Source organism: Leucoraja erinacea, chromosome 2 (assembly GCF_028641065.1).
Source record: "Leucoraja erinacea ecotype New England chromosome 2, Leri_hhj_1, whole genome shotgun sequence".
NCBI classification, from domain to species: Eukaryota; Metazoa; Chordata; class Chondrichthyes; order Rajiformes; family Rajidae; genus Leucoraja; species Leucoraja erinaceus.
In genome coordinates this window covers 91,412,119-91,435,963 of record NC_073378.1, presented here as the reverse complement: position 1 = coordinate 91,435,963, position 23,845 = coordinate 91,412,119, and positions in this window count along the sequence as shown.

Sequence of the window (23,845 nt, the reverse complement as noted above, 5' to 3'; positions counted from 1 at the left end):
GTATTTTGTTGGTCCATTTTTCATAAGTTTATCACCAACTGCAACACCAGTACCAAGCATTGGTGCATGCAGCAAAACATAATCTTTATCCATCAATCTTTAAACATACCTAACATTCATAAGCTCCACCACACCTTCAGATACTTATCAATATTGCAAGCTTCACACCCACAGCTCACATCTCGCAAGTATTGCCAGGTATTCAACAATGCACCCAAGCATTCACTGGGTCATTTCTCTTCCACTTGCAGGATAAGGTTTTGGAAAGTTAGGGGAAGGAGGGACTATCTAAAGGGGAGCAAGTGCAAAGAGATTTTTTTATTTTTTTTAAATTTCAAAATAGACTTTATTCAATTGATAAATATATACAATTCCTGAACCATTCAAACAAACAAAATTCATCCGCCATTTTCGGAGACTATACAAATTTTTCCAGTACAATTTTTTTTCCATTTGTCAAATTTCACCAAACAGTCCCCCACCCGTGCCACTCTGTGGCCCCTGTCCAAGTAATAAATATATACAATGTTTACACAGTGCGAAAATTCCATCTGACATTTTCATTTCCACAAAAAATGTCCCCCACCCGTGCCACTCATGTGGCCCCCTGGCGTGGGATACCTTCCCTTAATTTAATTTGAGGGGCGTCTCCACCATACCGTGCCCCCCCATGTCCAGCAGCGGAAGGACCCTAGACTGTGGCCCTCCCCCACCGAGCCTTGGCGTTGGCTGCACCAAGCTTCAGCGAGTCCCTTAGCACGTACTCCTGCAGTCTGCAGTGGGCCAGTCGGCAACATTCCCTGACGGACATCTCGCTCTGCTGGGTGGTGAGCAACGCTCGGGCAGACCAAAGAGCGTCTTTCACCGAGTTGATGACCCTCCAGCAGCACTCGATGTCAGTCTCTGAATGTGTCCCTGGGAACAGTCCGTAAATCACAGAGTCCTCTGTGACGGAGCTGTTCGGGATAAATCGTTCCAGGGACCCTTGCATACCTCTCCAGACTCTTTTTGCAAACCCACACTCTGCAAAGAGGTGGGCAACCGTCTCCTCTCCACCGCAACCGTCCCGGGGGCAGCGTGCGCTGGTAGTGAGGTTCCGACGGTGCAGGAAGGATCTAACTGAGAGGGCTCCCCTCACCGCCAGCCAAGCCAGGTCTTTGCGCTTGTTGGTCAGTTCTGGCGATGAGGCATTTTGCCAGACAAGCTGGGCAGTCTGCTCTGGGAACCACGCCACCGGATCCATCGAGTCCTTTCCCTGCAGTGCCTGCAGGACATTCCGTGCTGACCACTGCCCGATGGACTTGTGGTCAAAGGTGTTGGTCCAGAAGAACCTTTCCACAGACGACAGATGGGGCGGCAATGTCCAGCTGACTGGCACATTGCGTGGCATCTGCGCCAGGCCCATCCTTCGCAACACCGGGCACAGGTAGAACCTCAGCAGGTAGTGACACTTAGTGCCCACGTGCCTTGGCTCTACACTCCGCCTGATGCAGCCACACACAAAGGTGGCCATCAGGATGAGGGCGACATTGGGCACGCTTTTACCCCCGTTGTCTGCCGACTTGTACATTGTGACCCGTCGCACCCGGTCCATCCTCGACCCCCAGATGAACTGGAAGACGGCCCGGGTGATCCCCGTGGCGTAGGAGGGAGGGACAGTCCACACTTGTGCCAAGTACAGCAGCCCCGAGAGCACCTCACACCTGATGACCAAATTTATTCCAGTTATGGAGAGGGAGCGTTGCCTCCACAGCTCCAGCTTCCTCCCCACCTTGGCTATCCGCTGCAGCCAATTCTTGTTACTCGCCTCAGCCCCCCCGAACCAGATCCGAAGAAATAGCTCAGCAGATCAAGCAGCATCTCTGGTGAAGATGGAAAGGTGATGTTTTTGGTGAGGACCTTTCTTCAGCCTCTGGTGTCACTTGTGAGCAAGTGTAACTTGTTCAGGAGGCTGCACTGCTCCGGGTTCAACAACAATGCTCAAGCTATAGCCCACAGCTTAGCTGAATCATTTGAGGATGGTGGCATCCTTGTGTCTAAACCACCTTTTCACATCCACTGCCCATGTCATCCCACATTATCTTCTAATTTGAAAATGGCAGATGATGTCAGCATTTACTTTGCATCATCTCCACCCATTACTGTAATCTGGATTGTTAATTGGCTACATTAACTACATTGGCTACAGAGGATTTCCAAAGTCTACAGAGTGATTTAGGCCATTTGGAAAAATGGGCTGAAAGATGGCAGATGGAGTTTAATGCTGATAAATGTGAGGTGCTACACCTTGGCAGGACAAATCAAAATAGGACGTACATGGTAAATGGTAGGGAATTGAAGAATACAGTTGAACAGAGGGATCTGGGTATAACCGTGCATAGTTCCTTGAAGGTGGAATCTCATATAGATAGGGTGGTAAAGAAAGCTTTTGGTATGCTAGCCTTTATAAATCAGAGCATTGAGTATAGAAGCTGGGATGTAATGTTAAAATTGTACAAGGCATTGGTGAGACCAAATCTGGAGTATGGTGTACAATTTTGGTCGCCCAATTATAGGAAGGATGTCAACAAAATAGAGATAGTACAGAGGAGATTTACCAGAATGTTGCCTGGGTTTCAACAACTAAGTTACAGAGATAGGTTGAATAAGTTAGGTCTTTATTCTCTGGAGTGCAGAAGGTTAAGGGGGGACTTGATAGAGGTCTTTAAAATGATGAGAGGGATAGACAGAGTTGATGTGGACAAGCTTTTCCCTTTGAGAATAGGGAAGATTCAAACAAGAGGACATGACTTCAGATTAAGGGACAGAAGTTTAGGGGTAATATGAGGGGGAACTTCTTTACTCAGAGAGTGGTAGCGGTGTGGAATGAGCTTCCAGTGGAAGTGGTGGAGGCAGGTTCATTGGTATCATTTAAAAATAAAGTGGATAGGCATATGGATGAGAAGGGAATGGAGGGTTATGGTATGAGTGCAGGCAGGTGGGACTAAGGGGAAAAAAAGTTGTTCGGCACGGACTTGTAGGACCGAGATGGCCTGTTTCCGTGCTGTAATTGTTAAATGGTTATATGGTTATATGGTTACATCAAATGCCACAGTGGGTGGCAGAATAATTTGTGGGGAATTGACGGGTGTGTAAGGACGAATGGGTTAGGTGCAGTAATGGGACTGATGGGAATGCTCTCCTGGTATATACTTGAGGGTCAAGTGGCCTCCTTCTGTCATGTAAAATAACATGAAAATAATATGACATTTGAAATGTACCACATCCAAATGATTCCCCCATTTATTCTGTCAGTCAAATTTCCAACAAATCTATCAAATATGGTTTCCTTTTCATAAATACATGGAGACTTTAGTCATAGTCATAGAAACGGTACCCGGATGTGGCGTCGAAGGCCGAGAAGCTGAAGCAAAGAAGTTGAAGCCAAATAGCCGAATGGAAGCGAAGCCGAAACGCTAAATAACCGCAAGCATACGAAGCCGAAACGCCAACGAACCGAAAGGGCGGGACGCCTAAATGCCAACTAACCAAATGCCGCTCTGCCGAAACGGACATGACGTCTCCGGGGGGCGGGACGTCAGCGATTGTTCCAGACCCCCGCGTCCATCACATCATTGGCCGGTGAAGATGGGGGGGTGGGGGTCATATTACCACACAAGGCATTATTTGACTTTTCGGCAGAGCAGCTTTCGATTAGTTGGCTTGTATGCGACGCAACCTTTCGGTTAGGTGGCGTTTCGGCAGAGCGCCATTCGGTGAGTTTGCTTTTAGGTGACGCAGACTTTTTGTAAGTTGCCTTTTAGGCGTCCCACCCTTTCGGTTCGTTGGCGTTTCGGCTTCGTATGCTTTCGGTTATTTGGCGTTTCGGGTTCGTTTTCATTCGGCTATTTGGCTTCGACTTCTTTGCTTTGGCTTCTCGTCCTTCGAGGCCACATCCACACATGCATCGATACAGGCCAGTCAGCACAACTTGCCCATGCCCGCCATGATGCCCATCTATTTTAGTCCCACCTGCCTATGTTTGACCCATATCCCAAGGTTTATCAGAATCGTTCCTATCCATGTACCTGTCCAAATGTATTTAATATGTTGTTATAGTACCTTCCTCAACTACTTCCTATGACAGCTCGTTCCATATGTCCTCAAATCTCTATGTGAAAAAGTTGTCCCTCAGGTTACTATAAAGTATTTCCTCTCTAAACTTAAACCAATTTTCTCTGGTTCTTGATTCCCCCGCTCTGGGTAAAAAACCTTGTGCAATTACTCTATCTCTTCCCCTCGTGATCTTATACACTTCTATAAGATCACCACTCATCTTCCTGCACTCCAAGGAGTAAATTTCTATCCTGCTCAACTTTTCCCTACAACTTAGGCTCTCAAGTCCTGTCAACATCCGCATAAATCTTCTCTGCGCTCTTTTCAGCTTAACCACATCCTATAGCAGGATGACTAAAACAGAACACAATACTCTAAATGCAGCCTCACCAACATCTTGTACAACAGTAACATAAAATCCCAACTTCTATGCTCAATACCCTGACTAATGAAGACTAAAGAGCCTGTCCCACTTAGGCGATTTTTTCGGCGACAGCCGAATAATAGACTGTTGCCTCGTGAACGCGGGGTGACGCCTGTATTGTCGTGAGTTGCCTCCTCAAGTGTTGAGACTTTTTTCTTGTCGCCACTGGATTTTGAAATGTTCAAAACCTTTCGTCGACGTTGGCCTTGTCATTACTTGTCTTATCCTGTCGTAGTTGCTGTCGTAGTTGTGTCGTAGGTTGTTGTAGGTTGTTGCCAGGATGACACCAGGTGACTTTGGTTGTCGCTGGGTGATGACCTCGGTGAATTCCATTAGCAACAACCTACGTCATCCTACGTTAACCGGCGACAGTACCAGCATCAAGAGAAGGCTTCAGTTGTTTTCATTTGTCGCCGAGAGGGTCGTAGCTTGTCGTAGCTTGTCGTGGGTGAAGGTAGGTTGACTTCGGTTGTCACCTGTGTGGTCGAAGGTTGTCATACGTGTCGTCATGGTTGTCATAGGTGTGGTCATAGGTGGACATCCCAAGTCACGTGTAATTGTGTCGCTGGTTGACATAGCTTGTCATAGCTTGACGTCGACTAGGTGGTAGCTTGTCGTGGACATTGTCGTAGAGGGGGGGTTCATTTTGGCATCCCGCTATGACTGTGACTGTTGCCCGCAGTCGCCTAAGTGGGACAGGCCCTTAATAGATCAAATGCCTTCTTGACCACCCTATCTACCTGTGATACCATCGTCATAGAACTATGTACCTGCACTACTTGATCCCTCTGCTCCACGACACTCCCAGGGCCATGCCATTCACTGTGAAGTTCCTGTCCTGGTTTGACTTCTCAAAATGCAGCACCTCACGCTTATCTGCATTGAACCCCATTAACCATTCCTCAGCCATTGCCTAACTGATCAGGATCCTGCTGTAATTAATGATAACCATCTTCACTATCCTCAATACCACCCACTTTATTGTCATCGCCAAAAATTACTAATTATGCCTTCTGCATTCTCATCCAAATCATTGATATAAACCACAAACAGCAATGGGTCCAGTACTGTTCCCTGAGGCTGCCACTGCTCACAGAAGAAAACATCCTGCAGTCTGAGGAAGGGTCTCCACCCGAAACGTCAACCATTCCTTCTCTCCAGAGATGCAGCCTGTCCTGCTGAGTTACTCCAGCATTTTGTGTCTTTCTTCCACCATTATCCTCTGCTTCATTCTGTAAAGCCAATTCTCCATCCAGTCAGCTAATTCTCCCTGGATCCCATGTGATCTAAACTTTCAGAGCAGCATACAATGTGGAACGTTATCAAAATACCTTGCTAGTCCTTATAGATAGCGTCTAGCGCTTTGCCCTCATCAACCCTTGGTGGTTAATTCTTCAAAGAACTCGAAAATACATAACACATGACCGCCTAATGTTCAAAACCACCTTAAATACCCCTAATCAGTCCCTGTGCATCCAAATACGTACATATCTTATCCCTCAGAATCCTCCCTAGTAACTTGACTACCACAGATGTTAGGCTGAAGATTGACACAAAATGCCAGAGTAACTCAGCGGGTCAGGCAGCATCTCTGGAGAAAAGGAATAGGTGACATTTTGAGTCGAAACCTTTCTTCAGACTCCTCCTCACATTTCTAAAGACTGTCACTTGTCTTTCTCCATGATAAAAATGGAGGAGATATACTATTTGAGGACCTTGCCCCATTTCCTACAGCTCCACTAAGAGGTTCTTTGTTTTCTGAGGGTCCCTATTCTATCTCGTTACCCTCTTTCCTTAATGTAGAAACATAGAAAATAGGTGCAGCAGTAGGTCATTCGGCCCTTCGAGCCTGCACCGCCATTGAATATGATCATGGCTGATCATCCAACTCAGTATCCCGTACCTGCCTTCTCTCCATACCCTCTGATCCCCTTAGCCACAAGGGCCACATCTAACTCCCTCTTAAATATAGCCAATGAACTGGCCTCAACTACCTTCTGTGGCAGAGAATTCCAGAGATTCACCACTCTCTGTGTAAAAAATGTTTCCCTCATCTCGGTCCTAAAAGATTTCCCCCTCATCCTTAAACTGTGACTCCTTGTTCTGGACTTCCCCAACATCGGGAACAATCTTCCTGCATCTAGCCTGTCCAACCCCTTAAGAATTTTGTAAGTTTCTATAAGATTCCCCCCTCAATCTTCTAAATTCATGTACATAAAATGTATTTTGATTTTCCTTAACATTAACTGGCAGAACTACCCCCTGCTCCCATTTTGCTCTCCTGAATTCCTTCTTAAGCAAACCCACTGACTCCCATGGCTATCTGGACTACACTTCTTCCCACCCTGCTTCCTGTAAGGACTCTATCCCCTACTCCCATTTCCTCCATTTACGCCTCAACTGCACCCAGGATGAGGTGTTCCAAACCAGGGCATCGGAGATGTCCTCATTCTTTAGGGAACGGGGGTTCCCCTCTTCTACTATAGACGAGACTCTCACCAGAGTCTCCTCTATACCCCGTAACTCTGCTCTCACTCCCCATCCCCCCACGTAACAAGGACAGAGTCCTCCTTGTCCTCGCCTTCCACCCCACCAGCCGTCACATACAGCAAATAATCCTCCGACATTTTCGCTACCTCCTATGGGATCCCACCATTGGCCACATCTTCCCATCTCCTCCCCTTTCGGCTTTCCGCAGAGACTGCTCCCTCCATAACTCCCTGGTCAATTCATCCCTTCCCACCTAAACCACCCCCTCCCCTGGCACTTCCCCTTGCAACCGCAGTAAATGCTACACTTGTCGCTTTACCTCCCCCCTTGACTCTATCCACAGACCCAAGCAGTCTTTCCAAGTGAGGCAGAGGTTCACCTGCACCTCCTCCAACCTCAGCTATTGCATCCGCTGCTCTAGATGTCAGCTGCTCTACATCGGTGAGACCAATCGTAAGCTTGGTGATCGCTTCGCCGAACGCCTCCGCTCGGTTCGCAATAACCAACCTGATCTCCCGGTGGCTCAGCACTTCAACTCCCCCTCCCATTCCAAATCTGACCTTTCTGTCCTGGGTCTCCTCCATGGCCAGAGTGAGTCCCACTGCAAATTGGAGGAGCAGCACCTCATATTTTGTTTGGGCAGTTTACACCTCAGCCGTATGAACATTGACCTCCAATTGCAGGTAGCCCTTGCTTTCTCCCTCCTTCCCTTCCAATTCCCAGCTCTCCCACAGCCTGTTGTCTCTGCCTCTTCCTTTTTTCTGCCCCCCCCTGACCTCCACATGTCTGAAGAAGGGTCTCGACCCGATACGTCACCTATTCCTTCGCTCCATAGATGCTGCCTCACCCGCTGAGTTTCTCCAGCATTTTTGTCTACCTCCTTCGTAAGTAGGGCTTGTTTATTATTATTTCTGTTCTAATTTAATTCTTTTATCATGTTTTAATAATAGATTCCAACCTTTCCCCTCCTACCAATGTCAAGTTAATTGGCCTATACTTACTGTTTTTTCTGCCCTCCTTTCCAAAATAGTATGATTATAATTTGTGGGAACCATTGCAGAAGCTTTCGAATTTCGGAAAATGACGAGTGCATCTATACCTCCATAGGTACCTCATTCGAAACATTGTGATGAATGTCCTGGAGATTTATTATTTTTCAGATCTATTAGTTTGTCACCTGCAATTTTTAAATGAACATCAATTTTCTTCAATGTTTATGTAGTGGGAAGGGTTTGTGAGGCCTGAACAATGGTAAGGTCGAAGAAGGAAGATCCTCACATTAGGTTAGCGCAGGGATTTGTGTATGATTTAGAAATAACAATTTCTTCCTGGAAGTGTTGGGGATGGTAGTGCAGTGGTCAACCATTGGACTTCTAGCTGGAGGTCTGGACTATTTCTACAGACCTATGTTTGAATCCCACAAGTGTTACTGGGGGACTTAACTTTGAGTAATTCCATTAATCGGGAATTGACGAGAAGAGTGAATCTCCATTGCGATAAATGTGAAAATAATGGATTGTCATAAAACCACCTGGTTAACTAAAGTCATTCAGAGAAATAGATCCCTGTTCTTATCTAATCAGGTGAACTTGTCACTCTAGACCCATCAATTTGGTTGAGTCTTAACTGCCTCCTGACTTCAGGGAATATGAGGAATGGAAATGTGGAAACTTGCTAGTAATGTCTATATTGTTTGAACCAGTAAAAGAAAAACTCATTAGTGCATTTGCAGATCCAATTATGATGCCGTGTGTGAGGGCCAACAACAGCAAAAGCAGACGACCCCACCCAACATCACAAGTTTATAACCTAACATTATAAATTTCCTGTATTTCTGCCATGCAAGTTTAGATCACTGCATGCTAGGAAAGATAGTCTCAATCATGGCTATTGATTTCAGTGTGTAGGAATTCAGGAACGTCACAGTTGTCCTGCTATTTGCTTCCGACTGTTTCCTAGAAACAGCGAACTCAGTTGTCTCCACAGGCAGACAGAATTTCTCATTCCATCCTGACCTTTGCCACTGTTATGGTGCTGATACCTCCTGCCAGCTGGACTGGTCTGCTACGGTTCAATTGAGCCCAGATGATGATTCTAGATGCAATCCAATTGAGCCAATTTGAAGGCCGTTTGCATCTTCTCAGTGGAGAGCAGCATTTGATCTGCTGCACCACATTATTATGCAGGCACATTAGTGCAGTGAAATGTATGTGGAAGATTTCCACTAACAGAATGCCCATGGGTAAAATGGGTTCAATATGTCATCATATAATTTGCAAATTTGGTTTAGAATTTTACTTCGGAGTCACGTGAGTGACTACGTGAAGAACCCCGCCAGGACGCATGCGTGTCATATTGCTACACGCATTGCGAAACGTCAGGCGGGGTGGAACGACGTTCCCCCGCAGCGGCAGTTTTAAAAAGCCAGAACCAGCAGGTAAGAGTTACTCTGCGGTCTTTTTGTGTGTTTCCTATACCAACTTACAGGTGGGAAGCATGGACAAGTCTAAGAAAGCAACAAGGGCTGCGACAAAGCTGGTGGGGGAGGACCGCGGAGCAGCGGGCAGCCAGCAACGGCCAGCGGCACTTGAATCACCGATAATGGGATCAGCTGTGCCCGATGTCGCTTCCGCACCGGCCAGATCCACTCCGCGGCTGGGCGGTAAGGCAAGACAAAAAACTAACAAAGTCGTGGACTCAGAGGAGTCCGACTTTGAGCAACCGCGGGCGGCCAGCGACCGTGAGCGCTGGAGCCGGATGGAGCGGTGTGTGGAGCATTTGCTCCAACGTGACAGACGGAGATGGAGTCGAGTCACTGTGGGATCTATGGAAAACCCACAGCAGCACCTCTTGTAGGGCTGCACAGTGCTTCTCCCTCATCAGAAGGGAGCACTGGGGGTCAGTACTGGGCTGATCCTGAAGAGGGGTTCGCAGAAGAAAAATCAAGTGTGCAGGGGATGCAGGAACGAGAAAATCTGCTGGACATGGTGTCCAACTTCATACAGCCAGACCAGACTGGCCAAAACCTGGAGCAAAAGCTTGCTGCCAGTATAGACGATATATCTTTTAACCAGCTACAAGAACAGGCTGTATTGGACACCATGTCAAGACACCTGGCACCGGGCAACTGTATATCCCTGAATGCTCCAGTAGTCAATACTTGTATATGGAAACATATTGGAATAGGAGTTAGAGGCATGGATGTCAAACTCCAAAAGGTATTAAAACTCCTAACAGCAGGGATAACAGCATTCGCCCGCACAGTGGATGAGAAGGACATATCCCAGGACCAACAGGATGCACTGGCATTGCTTTGCAACACTCAATACAAGATAAATAGCATCAGGAAAAATGCCATCCGACCCACTTTAAATCTGAAATTCGCGGGTCTGTGCAAACCTGGGAACATAAAACCACCAATACTACTATTTGGAGGTAACCTATCGAAGCAAGTCAAGGAGCTCGATGAGGAAGCAAAAACCCTGGGACTCATAAAAGGGACCATCAAAAACCCACTACAGCCACAGACAGCATCCCTACGCACCCACCAGTAGAACAAGACCGACTGGTGAAAGCTCGAAGGTCCGGTACACTAAACATGAGTCTTTTTTAGGCCATGGCCCAGGCCGGCCTTCTTGGAAGATACGCGGACCTCCAACATCAACCAAACCACAAACCCAGACACCGACGCCTCAACATCAACGAAGGACTTACAAAAAGAAGTAAACCTGTCACTGGTAACTATGGAGGTAGGTGGGTCTGGTTCCCTACAAAATACAGGGAGCATGGAGGTTGGGGGGAGATTACACTCCTTTCTGGATGCATGGAGCATGTTAACTACCGATACTTATATTTTAAGCAGTATCAAGGGATATAGAATAGAATTTATACACAAGTACAGCCCTCCAGTTCAACATATACCGAACCGAATGCTCGTACTTTCTGGTAAGGAGAAATCAGAAGCGCAAGCTGAACTGGAGCAGCTTTACGCAAAAGGTGTAATTGAAAAATCCCAACACGAACCGCTAGAATTCGTGTCCAATATATTTACCAAAAACAAAAAAGATGGTGGTTGTCGCATCATCATAGATCTGACCAAATTTAATACATTTGTACAATATATTCATTTTAAAATGGAAACCTTTGTTACTGCTAAACAATTGATTTTCAAAGGTTACTTCATGGCCAGCATTGATTTAAAAGATGCTTACTATTCAGTGCCTATACGAGGTGACCACAGATGTTTCTTAAAATTCAACTGGATGGGACAGCTCTGGCAATAAAGAGCGCTGCCAAATGGGTTAACATCAGGCCCCCAGACTGTTCACAAAAATTTTGAAACCAGTCCTAGCGTTTCTACAGAAACGAAAACACATGGTCATGGCATATCTAGATGACATGCTTATTGTGGGCAAAACTTTGGAATTGGCCAAACAAACTGTAACAGCCACAAAACAGTTATTTGAAAAACTGGGGTTTATTATCCATCCAGTTAAATCTAAATTAACGCCTTCCACTACAATGGACTATTTGGGGTTCACCATTGACTCATTTCACATGTCGGTGACTTTGCCAAAGGGAAAGGCTATAGACTTAATAGAGGCTTGCAATAACCTCATTGACATCAGTAAACCATCCATCAGATTGGTAGCAAAAGTAATTGGCAAAATGGTGGCTGCCTTTCCAGCCACACAATTTGGACCTTTACATTACCAAAATTTACAGAGAGCAAAAATACAAGCACTCAAAATCAATGCTGGTCATTTTGACAGACCAATGAAGCTACCAATTAAAGCTATAATGGAACTAAAATGGTGGATAGATAACATTTGGCTTTGTTTCAATCCAATCATTATCAGCAACACTTCAATGGTGCTACAAACTGATGCCAGTGCACTTGTCTGGGGTGCTACCAATTCCATCTCCAGCTGTGCAGGTAGATGGACTGCTCAGGAGGCATCATTATTACTCACACTGGGCATAAACTACCTGGAAATGTTGGGTGCATTCTATGGCCTAAAGTCATATTGTACTGGGTCATATCACCAGCATGTTAGACTACAGATTGACAATACCACCGTGGTAGCATATATCAACCACATGGGTGGAAACAAATCGACATCATGTGACAATCTGGCTAATACCATTTGGCAGTGGTGTATCCAGAGAGATATTTGGATATCAGCTACTTACCTACCACATAAACTAAATTTAGTGGCAGACACCAGGTCACACAAATTTAATGAAAACACCGAATGGATGTTGAATAAAAAAGTATTTGCTGATATTACAGCACGATATGGAACACCAGATATCGATTTATTCGCATCCAGGCTTAATCACCAGTTATCAAATTATGTTTCATGGGAGCCAGACCCTGGGGCAGAGGCGACAGATGCATTTTCGCTGCATTGGGGGAAATTGTTTATTTATGCATTCCCTCCTTTCTGCCTCATCATCGGGTATGAAGGAAAATACAGCAGGACTCTGCGTCTGGTATTTTGGTAGTACCCGATTGGCCTACTCAACCATGGTTCCCAGTGGTACTGAACATGGTATTAGAACCATGTATCACCATCCCGAATAGACCAGACTTGTTGGTTCATCCCGTAACAAGGGATAGCCACCCATGCCATAACTATTTGAATTTATTAATTTGTAGAGTTTAAAAACACCTCTACTACAACTGGGACTGACGGACCGAACAGTGAACATGATTTCGGCGGCCCAAAGACAGTCCACCAAAAAACAGTATCTGTTCTATATCAGGAAGTGGGAGATGTATTGTAATAAACACAGCATCACCTAGAGAGATATGAACATCCCGTCTGTTCTGGAATACCTGGCAGGCCTCCATTATGATGAGGGGCTCAGTTATAGTGCCATCAACTGCGCCAGAAGTGCCTTATCAACGTATCTATGGCAAGGAACAGAGCGTCACTCTGTTGGAACTCACCCACTGGTAACAAAACTTATGAGGGGAATTTTTAATACCAATCCCCCAAGAACCAGGTACTCCCAAATATGGGATGTGAGTATTGTCCTGAAGATGCCTCCAGCAACAGCTCTGTCCCTACATAGACTGACATTAAAAACAGTCATGCTAATGGCATTGGTCACGGCACAAAGGGTACAGTCATTACATAAATTAAGACTGGACAACATGACTTCTTCATCTGAAAATATTATGTTTCATATTTATGAATTAGTGAAGCAGAACAGACAGGGATCAGCGGGCCTCAATATGGAATTTAGGTCTTACCCAACAGATGATCGTCTCTGTATAGTAAGACATTTGTCGTTATACATGGAGAAAACAAAAATCATCAGAGGCAATGAGAAGGCACTTTTAGTCAGCCATAAGCAACCACACAAAAAAGTGACGGTCCAGACCATCTCAAGATGGCTGAAACAGGTTCTAACACAGGCTGGGTTGGATACTAATATTTTAAATCTCATTCCAACAGGGCTGCAGCTACATCGGCAGCTATGCAGTTGGATGTACCAATGGACCAAATCCTCAAGGCAGCAGGATGGTCAGAGGAAAAAACATTCCAACTATTTTATAATAAACCAGTCATGAAACCTGGAACATTTGCAGAAACAATTTTAAGTTCTGTAATTTAATTTACCCCATTTACCCCAATAGGAGTTATAATTTGTGTTAATAAATTTCATGGATTTTAATGTCGGATTCATGTCTAAATTCCTCCTACAGTCATTAAGGCAGATGTGATGCATGGACTCGTTTCCACGGCATGAAATCACAGCGCTTTGAAATCTTCACGTAGTCACTCACGTGACTCCGAAGTAAAATAGTAAGATTAAACGAGAACTTACCAGTTCGAAGTTTGATCATTATTTTATGAGGAGTACGTTGAGGGAATACATGCCCTCCGCTCCCACCCATGATCATATACTCAACTGGTATTTCTTTCTCTAATCTTACTATGTTTAAGTCATTACAGTTATCTGTGATTTCACACCGCTGCTTTGAAGAATGACACGTATGCGTCCTGGCGGGGTTCTTCATGTATTCCCTCAACGTTACTCCTCATAAAATAATGATCAAACTTCGAACTGGTAAGTTCTCATTTAATCTTACTATTTTATTTCAGTTGCCTTTTATTGAGTGTTGCGAGTGCTGAGATGGTCACGTAGGAGAGGAGAAAAAAGGACACCACGTGAAGGGAATCATAATTACATTCACCACTATAGCACAGGGCTGACATCTTTAAGGACTGCAAAGGTAATAGAGATTGAGATTATTTGCCCTCTTCTTCTTTCCTCTTCCTTGTCTTTTTGCGTGTCCACACTTGCTCCTCAGCTGGTTGCCAAAAGACAGGGCTTGCGATGGCTGACCAGCATGCATGGAAGGTTTGCTTTTGCTACATGGGAGTGTTTACCATGAGGGTCGGAGCGAAGCAGCAGCCAGAAGCAGCGAAAGTGAATATTGGCTGGAAGTAGGTGAGTCAGAGGGAAAAAAGATTTAAAAAGAATGCCAAAGGCCAAGGTTAGAGTAATTTACAAATTAGCCCTAAAGCAGTTCATTAGGTAACAGATAAAGAAGTGCAGCTGTAGCAGAGTAAAGTGTGAGTCTTTGGCTCGAGAGAAGTGCCTTGGAGAGTAAATTGTGAGTCTTTGGATCAAAAGTCTTTGGCGAGGAGGCTGACGCAAGGAGGCTACACTTGATTTGAAATTTGTGATTATTTTTTGTCCACTGAAGAAATGTAGCAGCTGCTGCATAAATGTGTTGGGGAACTGGATTAGCAGTTGGAAGACCTCAAGGCCATCGGGAAAACAAGTGTTCCCTAGACAAGACCTACAATGAGGTTGTTACACCAAGGATACAGGAAGGTCGAAGGTAGGTGACGGTGAGAGAGAGGAGTAAACGTGGAGTGGAGGAGACCCCGGTGGCTGTAGCTACTGAAAATAGGCACACCCTCTTGGGAGCAGATGACACGACAAGATTGAGAGGTAGCCAGGGTTGTGATTCCAACCTTGGTGCCGAGGCTCAACAGGGAAGAGTGATGTCAGGCAGAGCCATAGTGGTGGGAGACTCCATCGTCAGAGGTGCGGATAGGAGATTCTGCAGCAGCAGGCGCGACTCCAACATGATATGTTGCCTCTCTGGTGCCTGGGTCCAGGATGTCTAGGAGCAGCTGCACAACATCCTCAAGAGTGAGGAGGAGCAGCCTGAGGTTGTTGAGCATGTTGGCACAAACAATATAGGTCGGAAGAGGAAGGAGGTTCTGCAACAAGAATTTATGGAATTGGGTAGAAGACTGAAAAGCAGGATTTGCAGGGTAGTGATCTCTGGATTGCTTCCAGTACCTTGTGCTAGTGAAGGTAAGAATAGGAAGATTGGGGAAATTAATGTGTGGCTGAGGAGTTGGTGCAGGGGGCAGGGATTCAGATTTCTAGATAATTGGGATCTCTTCCGAAGCAGGGGTGACCTGTATAAAGGGGACGGATTGCACCTTAAATGGGGGACAAACATCCTAGTGGGAAGGTTTGCTAATGCTACACAGGAGGGTTTAAACTAGATTGGCACGGGGGTGGGATCTCGTGCAGGACAGAGGCAGGTGAAATGCGGAGAGCAAGGAAGGAGGGTTGGTTTAAACCGCATGTATTTTAATGCAAGGGGCCTGATGGGTAAGGTGGATGAGCTTAGGGCATAGTTAGGTATGAGTGACTGGGACGTTGTGACCATCACTGAAACCTGGTTAAGGGACGGGCAGGTCTGGCAGCTCAATGTTCCAGGGTACAGGAGCTTCAGGAGAGACAGGTGTGATGGAAAAAGAGGGGGGGGGTGGGGTTGCACTGTTGGTTAAGGAGGATGTCATGGCAGTGATCAGAGGTGATATTATGGATGGTTCGTCTAGCGAGGCTATATGGGTAGAGCTGAGGAACAAGAAAGGGATGATCACCTTGTTGGGGGTGCACTACAGACCCCCGAATTAGAAGAACAAATGTGCCAGGAGATTGCATGTCAATTAAGGTAGACATAAAATGCTGGAGAAACTCAGCGGGTGAGGCAGCATCTATGGGGAAGGAATGGGTGACTTTTCGGGTCGAGATCCTTCTCAATTAAGGTTGTTGTAGTAGGGTATTTTAACTTTCCCAATATAGACTGGGAAAATCATAGCATGAAGGGTTCATATGGGGTGCAATTCCTCAAAAGTGTTCAGGAGAGTTTTCTTTAGCAGTATGTGGAGGCCTCCACACGTGAAAGGGCAATGCTGGATCTAGTATTGTGAAATTGGGCAGGGCAAGTTGATAAAGTGTTTGTGGAGGAGCCTTTTGAGACCAGTGACCACAGTTTGATTAGGTTTAAGATTGTTATGGATAGCGACGGAGAGGGTCCACGTGTTAAAATGCTCAACTGGAGTAAGGCCAACTTTGAGGGTATGAGAGAAGGTCTTGCTCAGGTTGACTGGGGCAGGTTATTAGAGGGGAAAGGAACATCGGCCAAGTGGGATGTTTTAAAAATTGTTCTGAAGAAAGTTCAGGATGTGTACGCCCCCCTTAGAGTGAAGGGCAAAGCAGCAAACTTAAGGAAACGGCTGACGAAGGAAATTAAGATGTTAGTCAAAAATAAGAACGATGCATGGGACAGGTATAGGCAGCTTGGGACCAAGTGCATCCCTGGAGGAGTTTTGGGAACTAAGGAGTAAACTAAAAAAGGAACTCAGAAGCACAGAAAGGGGCCAGGACATAGCCCTGGCAGGTAGCATTAAGGACAATCCCAAAAGATTTTATAAATACATAAGAGGGAAAAGGGTAACTAGAGAGAAGGTGGGACCTCTCAGGAATCAAAGCGGTCACCTCTGTGTGGAGCCACAGGAGAAAGGCAAGGTCCTAAATGCATATTTCTCCTCTGTATTTACTGAGGAGAAAGACAGTAGGATGTAGGAAATTGGAGCAGTCACTGGAAGTGGCATGAGAGCAGTCAAGGATACTGTCGAAGAAGTACTGAAGGTACTGTCGTGTATGAAGGTAGAGAAATCTCCAAGGCCTGATCTGATATGTCCGAGAACGTTGTGGGAAACTAGAGAGGAAATTGGGGGAGCCCTGGTTGAAATTTACGAGTCGTCCTTAAATGATTTTTTTTAAAGACGTGGCCAGAAAGGTTGATGAGGGCAGAGCTGTAGATATTGTGTACATGGACTTCAGTAAGGCGTTTGACAAGGTTCCGCATGGTAGGCTAGATCGCATGGGGTCCAAGGAGAGATGGTTGAATGGATAGCAAATTGGCTCCATGGGAGGTAATGGTGGAAGGTTGTTTCTCAGACTGGATGCCTGTGGCTAGTGGTGTGCCTCAGGGTTCTGTGCTGTGCCCGTTACTGTTTGTCATCTACATCAATGATTTGGATGAGAACATGCAGGGCAAGATTAGCAAGTTTGCTGACGATACAAAATTTAGTGGTTTTGCAAATAGTGAAAATGTTTGTGAACGATTGCGATAGGATCTGGATCGATTGGCCAGGTGGGCAGAGGAATGGTTGATGGAATTTAAAAGAAGTGTGAGGTGTTGCATTTTGGGACGTCGAACAAGGACAGGACCTACACAGTAAATGGTAGGCCTCTGGGTAGTTTTGTAGTGCAGAGGAATCTAGAGGTACAAGTGCATGGTTCCTTGAAGGTCGAGTCGCAGGTAGATAAGATCGTGAAAAATGCTTTTGGCACTTTGGCCTTCATCAGTCAGAATATTGAGTATAGAAGGGAGGTCCTGTTGCAGTTGTATAAGACGTTGTTGAGACCGCATTTAGAATATTGTGTTCAGTTCTGGGCACCATGTTATAGGAAAGATATTGTCAAGCTTGAAAGGGTTCAGAAATGATTTACGAGGATGTTGCGAGAACTAGAGGGTGTGAGCTATAGGGAGAAGTTGAGTAAGTTGGGTCTCTATTCCATGGAGTGCAGAAGGAAGAGGGGAGATCATATAGAGGTATGTAACATCATGAGAGGAATAGATCGGGTAGATGCACAGAATCTTTTACCCAGAGTCGGGGAATCGAGGACCAGAGGACATAGGTTCAAGGTGAAGGGGAAAAGATTTGATAAGAATCCGAGGGGTACATTTTTCATGCAAAGGGTGGTGGGTGGATGGAACAAGCTGCCAGAGGAGGAAGTTGATGCTGGGACTATCCCATCATTTAAGAAACAGTTAAACAGGTACATGGATAGGACAGGTTTAGAGGGATATTAACCAAGCGCAAGCAAATGGGACTAGTGTGGCTGGGTATTTGTTGGCCTGTATGGGCGAGTTGGACTGAAGGGCCTGTTTCCACACTGTATCACTCTATGACTCTATGTATGGCATGTATTAGATGTGTACTCATTTTGACTCCAATTGTGACCAGTTCTGTAGGGTTCTTCCAGAACTGTGGGAACAGAGGAAAGATTCTACCAACATAACTAATCTGCTCAGCCAGACTTTGAACTGCCACATAATTTTCATTGCATGCTGCTATTCACATATGCATTGGTCTCCAGTGGATTCATCAACTGTCTCACTAGCAGACATGCCTTGCTACTCTACAGACAATTTTGGGGTTGCTGTAGTGGCTTAAGTACTGAGAAACGACAGCAGAACGAAGATGTCATGACTGCAACCAGGACTGTTAACATTGATCTACACACCAATGGTCATACATTGGATGGATGCCAGTCATAGAATCTTACAGCGTGGAAACAGGCCCTTCGGCCTAACGTGCCCATACCAGCCAACAGGTCCCACCTACACTAGTTCCCCCTGCCTGTGTTTGGTCCATCTATATAATTAAAAGTCTCATCTTGATCACTTCCTGTCTGCGCTGTATATTGATTTTAGAAAAAACGCTACCATATAGTGCTATGATTTTTGGCCATCTTACTCACAGTCCTCCTCCACTGAGCAGGCCAAAAACACGGAGGGGCGGAACATAGTAACGCTGGCATGAGGAAAAATGCACAAAGCTTGCACCTGGTCGATTCACCTGTCTGTAAGGTTCTAGACTGAATAAAAAAAGCAATTCTACACATGTGTCTGCAGTGATAGTTGGAAGGCTGCAAAAATGGTGTGTTGTGTCCTTGGAAACCTCAGATGAACTGGCATTCCTGAGGTAGGACACAAGGGTCAGACTTTACTGTGTTGAGTTGGAGATATCTTGCAACAGGTCGGAATTCCTGAGGGAGACAAGAGACCTTAACATAACAAGAAAAAATGGCACATTAAGTGATAAAATGGGAAATAAATTAACTACAGGCCAATTCCGGCTTGCGTTTCAAACAGCTGGGTGAGAGGATTTTGCTGACAACCCCGATTCAACGGCTTTTACCATTACTGTTAGGCAAGCTATTCTTGATAGTGATTGCCCTGCACATGAGGTGCATAAATCTTTGGAATATGCACTCACTTGGCAGTTTGCAATAGTTCAAGTGGGTGGTGGCAATTGGGCCTGGTTCTTTGCTGCTGTATTTCATGTCCAAGTGGTTAAGATATTAAGAGTTAATTGGAGGGATGAGATTTGCTGGGGTTAAATCAGCATTTGCACAATTAATTTGACTTCACGATCAGCCTTTTCTGCAAGCTTTTGGGTGGAGGTGAAAACCTTCAACCATGTTGGTTGTGGAGGCAGATGCGAGACTTCTAGATAGGCACATGGATATGCAGGGAATGGAGGGATATGGATCATGTGCAGGCAGAGATTAGTTTTAATTTGACATTATGTTTCAAATGGGCATTGTGGGTGAAAAGGTCTGTTCCTTTGCAGTACAGTTCTAATGTTCCATGCAATCAAGATGCATTTGCCCCATTTGGGATGTGGTCACATCATGTAGTATTTCTGAGCACCCACAGCAGCAAAACATGTCTGTTGTTTTCTCACTCTTTAAAACCTGTCTCAATTACTATTCACATCTATTTTAGCCTTGAGGAAGGATCTCCAAATACCTGCATTATAAATAAATCCCCCTGGTCCTCTGCCTCACTGTTATTAACCTTCATGGTGCTCTGCATGGTGGCCTTTACCTGAACTACTAAATAATAATAAAAATAATCATCTGATAGACTGAAGAAAACCCTATGTTCAGCAGGTGTTCTGCTTAACCAGTTACCCCATAAAGGTCAACCAAGTAATTTCAATTTTTAAACCACTGAGAATATATTCTCGCCGAATCTGGCTTAATTAAAAAAAGGACGGTGAAAGATATGAGTATTTCTCTTGGCCGGTTAGTTGGAAAGAAAACAAATAAAGAGAGAAAAAAAAAATGTCTGCTAATATTTAACTGTAGCCTGGAAGATCAAAGGGAAAATGTTATCTGGTGACATAGGGCCAAATCACATGAATGCTGTTCACTTTTTTTTTGACACAAATGGTTATGCCAAGAAAATAAATGATCTTTTGTCATCATTGCTAGCTCAAAGGTCAGGTTGTAATTTTGTACAGGAAATGGCCCAATGTCTTTTGTTTGTAGGGTAACAATTAATGACCCAAGTTTTGCAATTTTTACTTTTAAATCACAAACCTGTTTCTGTAATATTTAACGGGGAAGATGTTTTGAAGCCAGGGGCATTATTCATTCATGATCTTGAAGGTCTAATTTTATAGTTTTTCATGTTGGGTACTTAGGCACACATGGAGTAATAAAGTCATACAGCATGGAAATAGGCCCTTTGGCCCAAATTGTCCATGCTAACCAACATGCGACACCGAGTCCAACCTGCCTGCCTTTTTGGCCCATATCCTTCTCAACCTATTCTATATTTGTATCTGTCCAAATGTTTTCAAACATTGTGATATTACCTGCCTCAACTACCTCTTCTGGCAGCTTGTTTTATATACCTACCACCCTATGTGTAAAAAAATGCACCTCAGGTTCTGATTAAATCTTTTCCGTCTCACCTTAAACCTACAGTGCCTTCCATAATGTTTGTGACAGACCCATCATTTATTTATTTGCCTGTGTACTGCACAATTTGCGATATGTAATAGAAAAACTCACATGTGGTTAAAGTGCTGTAATTTCTACATGGTGAAACCAATATGTATAAAAATGGCCTTTAATAAAATCTGACAATGTGCACTTTAACCACACATGATTTTTTTTCTATTACAAATCTCAAATTGTGGAGTACAGAGGCAAATAAATAAATGATGGGTCTGTCCCAAACATTATGCAGGGCACTGTATGTCTTCTGTTTCTTGATTCCTTACTCTGGGTATCTATTCCTCTCATGGTCCTATACGCCTCTATTGGACCACTCCTCATCCTACTGTGCTCCAAGGAATAAATGCCTAGCCTGTGCAACCTTTCCCTATAACTGTGGCCCTCGAATCCTGGTAATATTCTCGTAAATCTTCTCTGTACCCTTTCCAGCTTAACAATATTTTCCCTACAGCAGGGTAACCTAAACTGGACACAATATTTTAAATGCGACCTCACCAAAGTCTTGTACAATGGTAACATAGCCTCCAAACTTCTGTACTCAATACTCTGACTAATGAAGGCCAATGTGCCAAAAACCCCTCTTGACCACTGTTTGACTGACCATATGTCAGTTGGAATTTCAGGACATCTGTATTAAATGTAATAGTTTTATAATTTACTAGACTAAGAGGGACCCCTTGGGCTGGTCCCCCAACGCAATATTCCACCTCTCCACCAATTCCAATATTGGTGGCCAGTGGGTGGGGGTGGGGGGGGGGGTTTCTGGAGCGCTAGTATGGTTGTTGTGGGCTGAAGGGACTGGTTTCCAGAGGGCTAGCATGGACATTGTGGGCCAAATAGATTCTTGGGGTGGCATCTCAGTCACTCAAGCATGATGTGCTGGCAGCTTACTCACGGCTGGTGGGCTAGCAGTTGACTCATGGCTATTCCTTGAAATACCATTTCAAGCAGGGTGCAAGGCCACCAATACTTCAAGCAGGGTGCAGGGCCACCGAATTCAATTGCAGTTTCATACCACTTCAAGCAGGGTGCAAGGCCACCGAATTCAAGTGCGGTTTCCGACCACTTCAAGCAGGGTGCAAGGCCACCAAACTCAAGTGCATTTTCATGCCACTTCAAGCAGGGTGCAGGGCCACCACCAACAACCATTTGCAGTGCAGCATTTCAAAGCAACCACCACCAACAACCATTTGCAGTGCAGCATGTCAAAGCAACAACCACCAACAACCATTTGCAGTGCAGCATTTCAAAGCAACCACCACCACCAACCATTTGCAGTGCAGCATTTCAAAGCAACCACCACCAACAACCATTTGCAGTGCAGCATTTCAAAGCAACCACCACCAACAACCATTTGCAGTGCAGCATTTCAAAGCAACCACCACCAACAACCATTTTCAGTTCAGCATTTCAAAGCATCCACCACCCACAACCATTTGCTGTGCAGCATTTCAAACCAACCACATTTTAATTTCCAAACCACATTAAGGGCACTCACATTTGAGTAGACATGTGTTCAGTGTTATTCACAGCTCAAAGAGATGTGACCTTCCTCCATCTTGCAGAGACTGACTGAGGCACAACACTTCCGGGTTTTATAGTCCCTCCCCCCTCCCAACAGCAGGGGCAGCAGAGAGAATCTCAACATTTTTAAAACTTTAATAACTCTTTTATTTTTAATCGATGGGAAAAATACTCTTGTCCTGCGCAGCGGAGGGAGACTCTGAGTAAGATGGCCAAAAATCACAGCCGTAAGTGGCAGCGTCTTTTCTAAAATCATGAAACAGGAAGTGGTCAAGATCAGACTTTTATTAATATAGATTTCAAAAAATCATGAATATCTACCATATTATGTCAACCATATTATGTCAACCAATACCATATTATGGAACTTGTATTTGTTTCCTTGTGAGAAATCGCTATTGCAGGCAAGGTTAGTATTTATTACATGCCTTATTAAGAAGATTGTGGTGGATCATGTCCTTGAACCACTACATTCTTTGAAGTAAAGGGACTACTGTGGAGCTGTTGGTTGGCGATTCAAGGGTTGACCCATATATAATGAAGGAATGACAGTGTATTCCCAAGTCATGACTTTCTTGCAGTGGCGTTTACATATGGCTGATTCCCCTTCAGTACTTTCTGGTTGTAGAGGCTTAAGGGCCTATCCCACTTGGCCATCATTTGCGCGTAATTTACGCGACATCATTTACGCGTCATGACGCACAACGCGCACATGGTGCGCATTACGCGCGTATGGTGCGTAGTGACATAGGCAGTGACGTGCGGTCGAGCACGGCTCCCCAGGATTTTGGTATGTACAAAATCTATGTGCGCCATCTGTGTGACGCGCAAATGACGGCCAAGTGGGACAGGCCCTTTTATACGTTGCAATTGACGAAACATCGTTGAATTTTTGATAGCACTTTATATTTACTATTGTCCTATTGCAGCTTTGCCAGAGGGGTGAATGTTGAGCTCAGAGGGTAAGATACCAACTAGACAAAGGTGTTTTTTTCTGGATGTGTCGATTTTTGAGTGTTTATGAAGATACAACAGGACCACACAACAATTTATTGTGAAACTCCATTTTACCAGTCTTAGAGAACAATGATTCAACTCACTATTTAAATTTTATTTGTATTCACCATTATTTGGTAATAGAAATCTTGGATTACATTCTGTCTACCATGAAAGATTCAGCATGTTCATAATTAATAGGATCAAAATTAGGCCATTCGGCCCATCGAGTCTACTCTGCAATGCAATTATTGCTGATCTATCTTCCCCTCTCATCCTCCTTCTCCTGCCTTCTCCCCATAATCCCTGACACCTGTACTAATCAAGAATCTGTCTTTCTCCACCTTAAAAATATCCACAGTTTTCTGTGGCAATGAATTC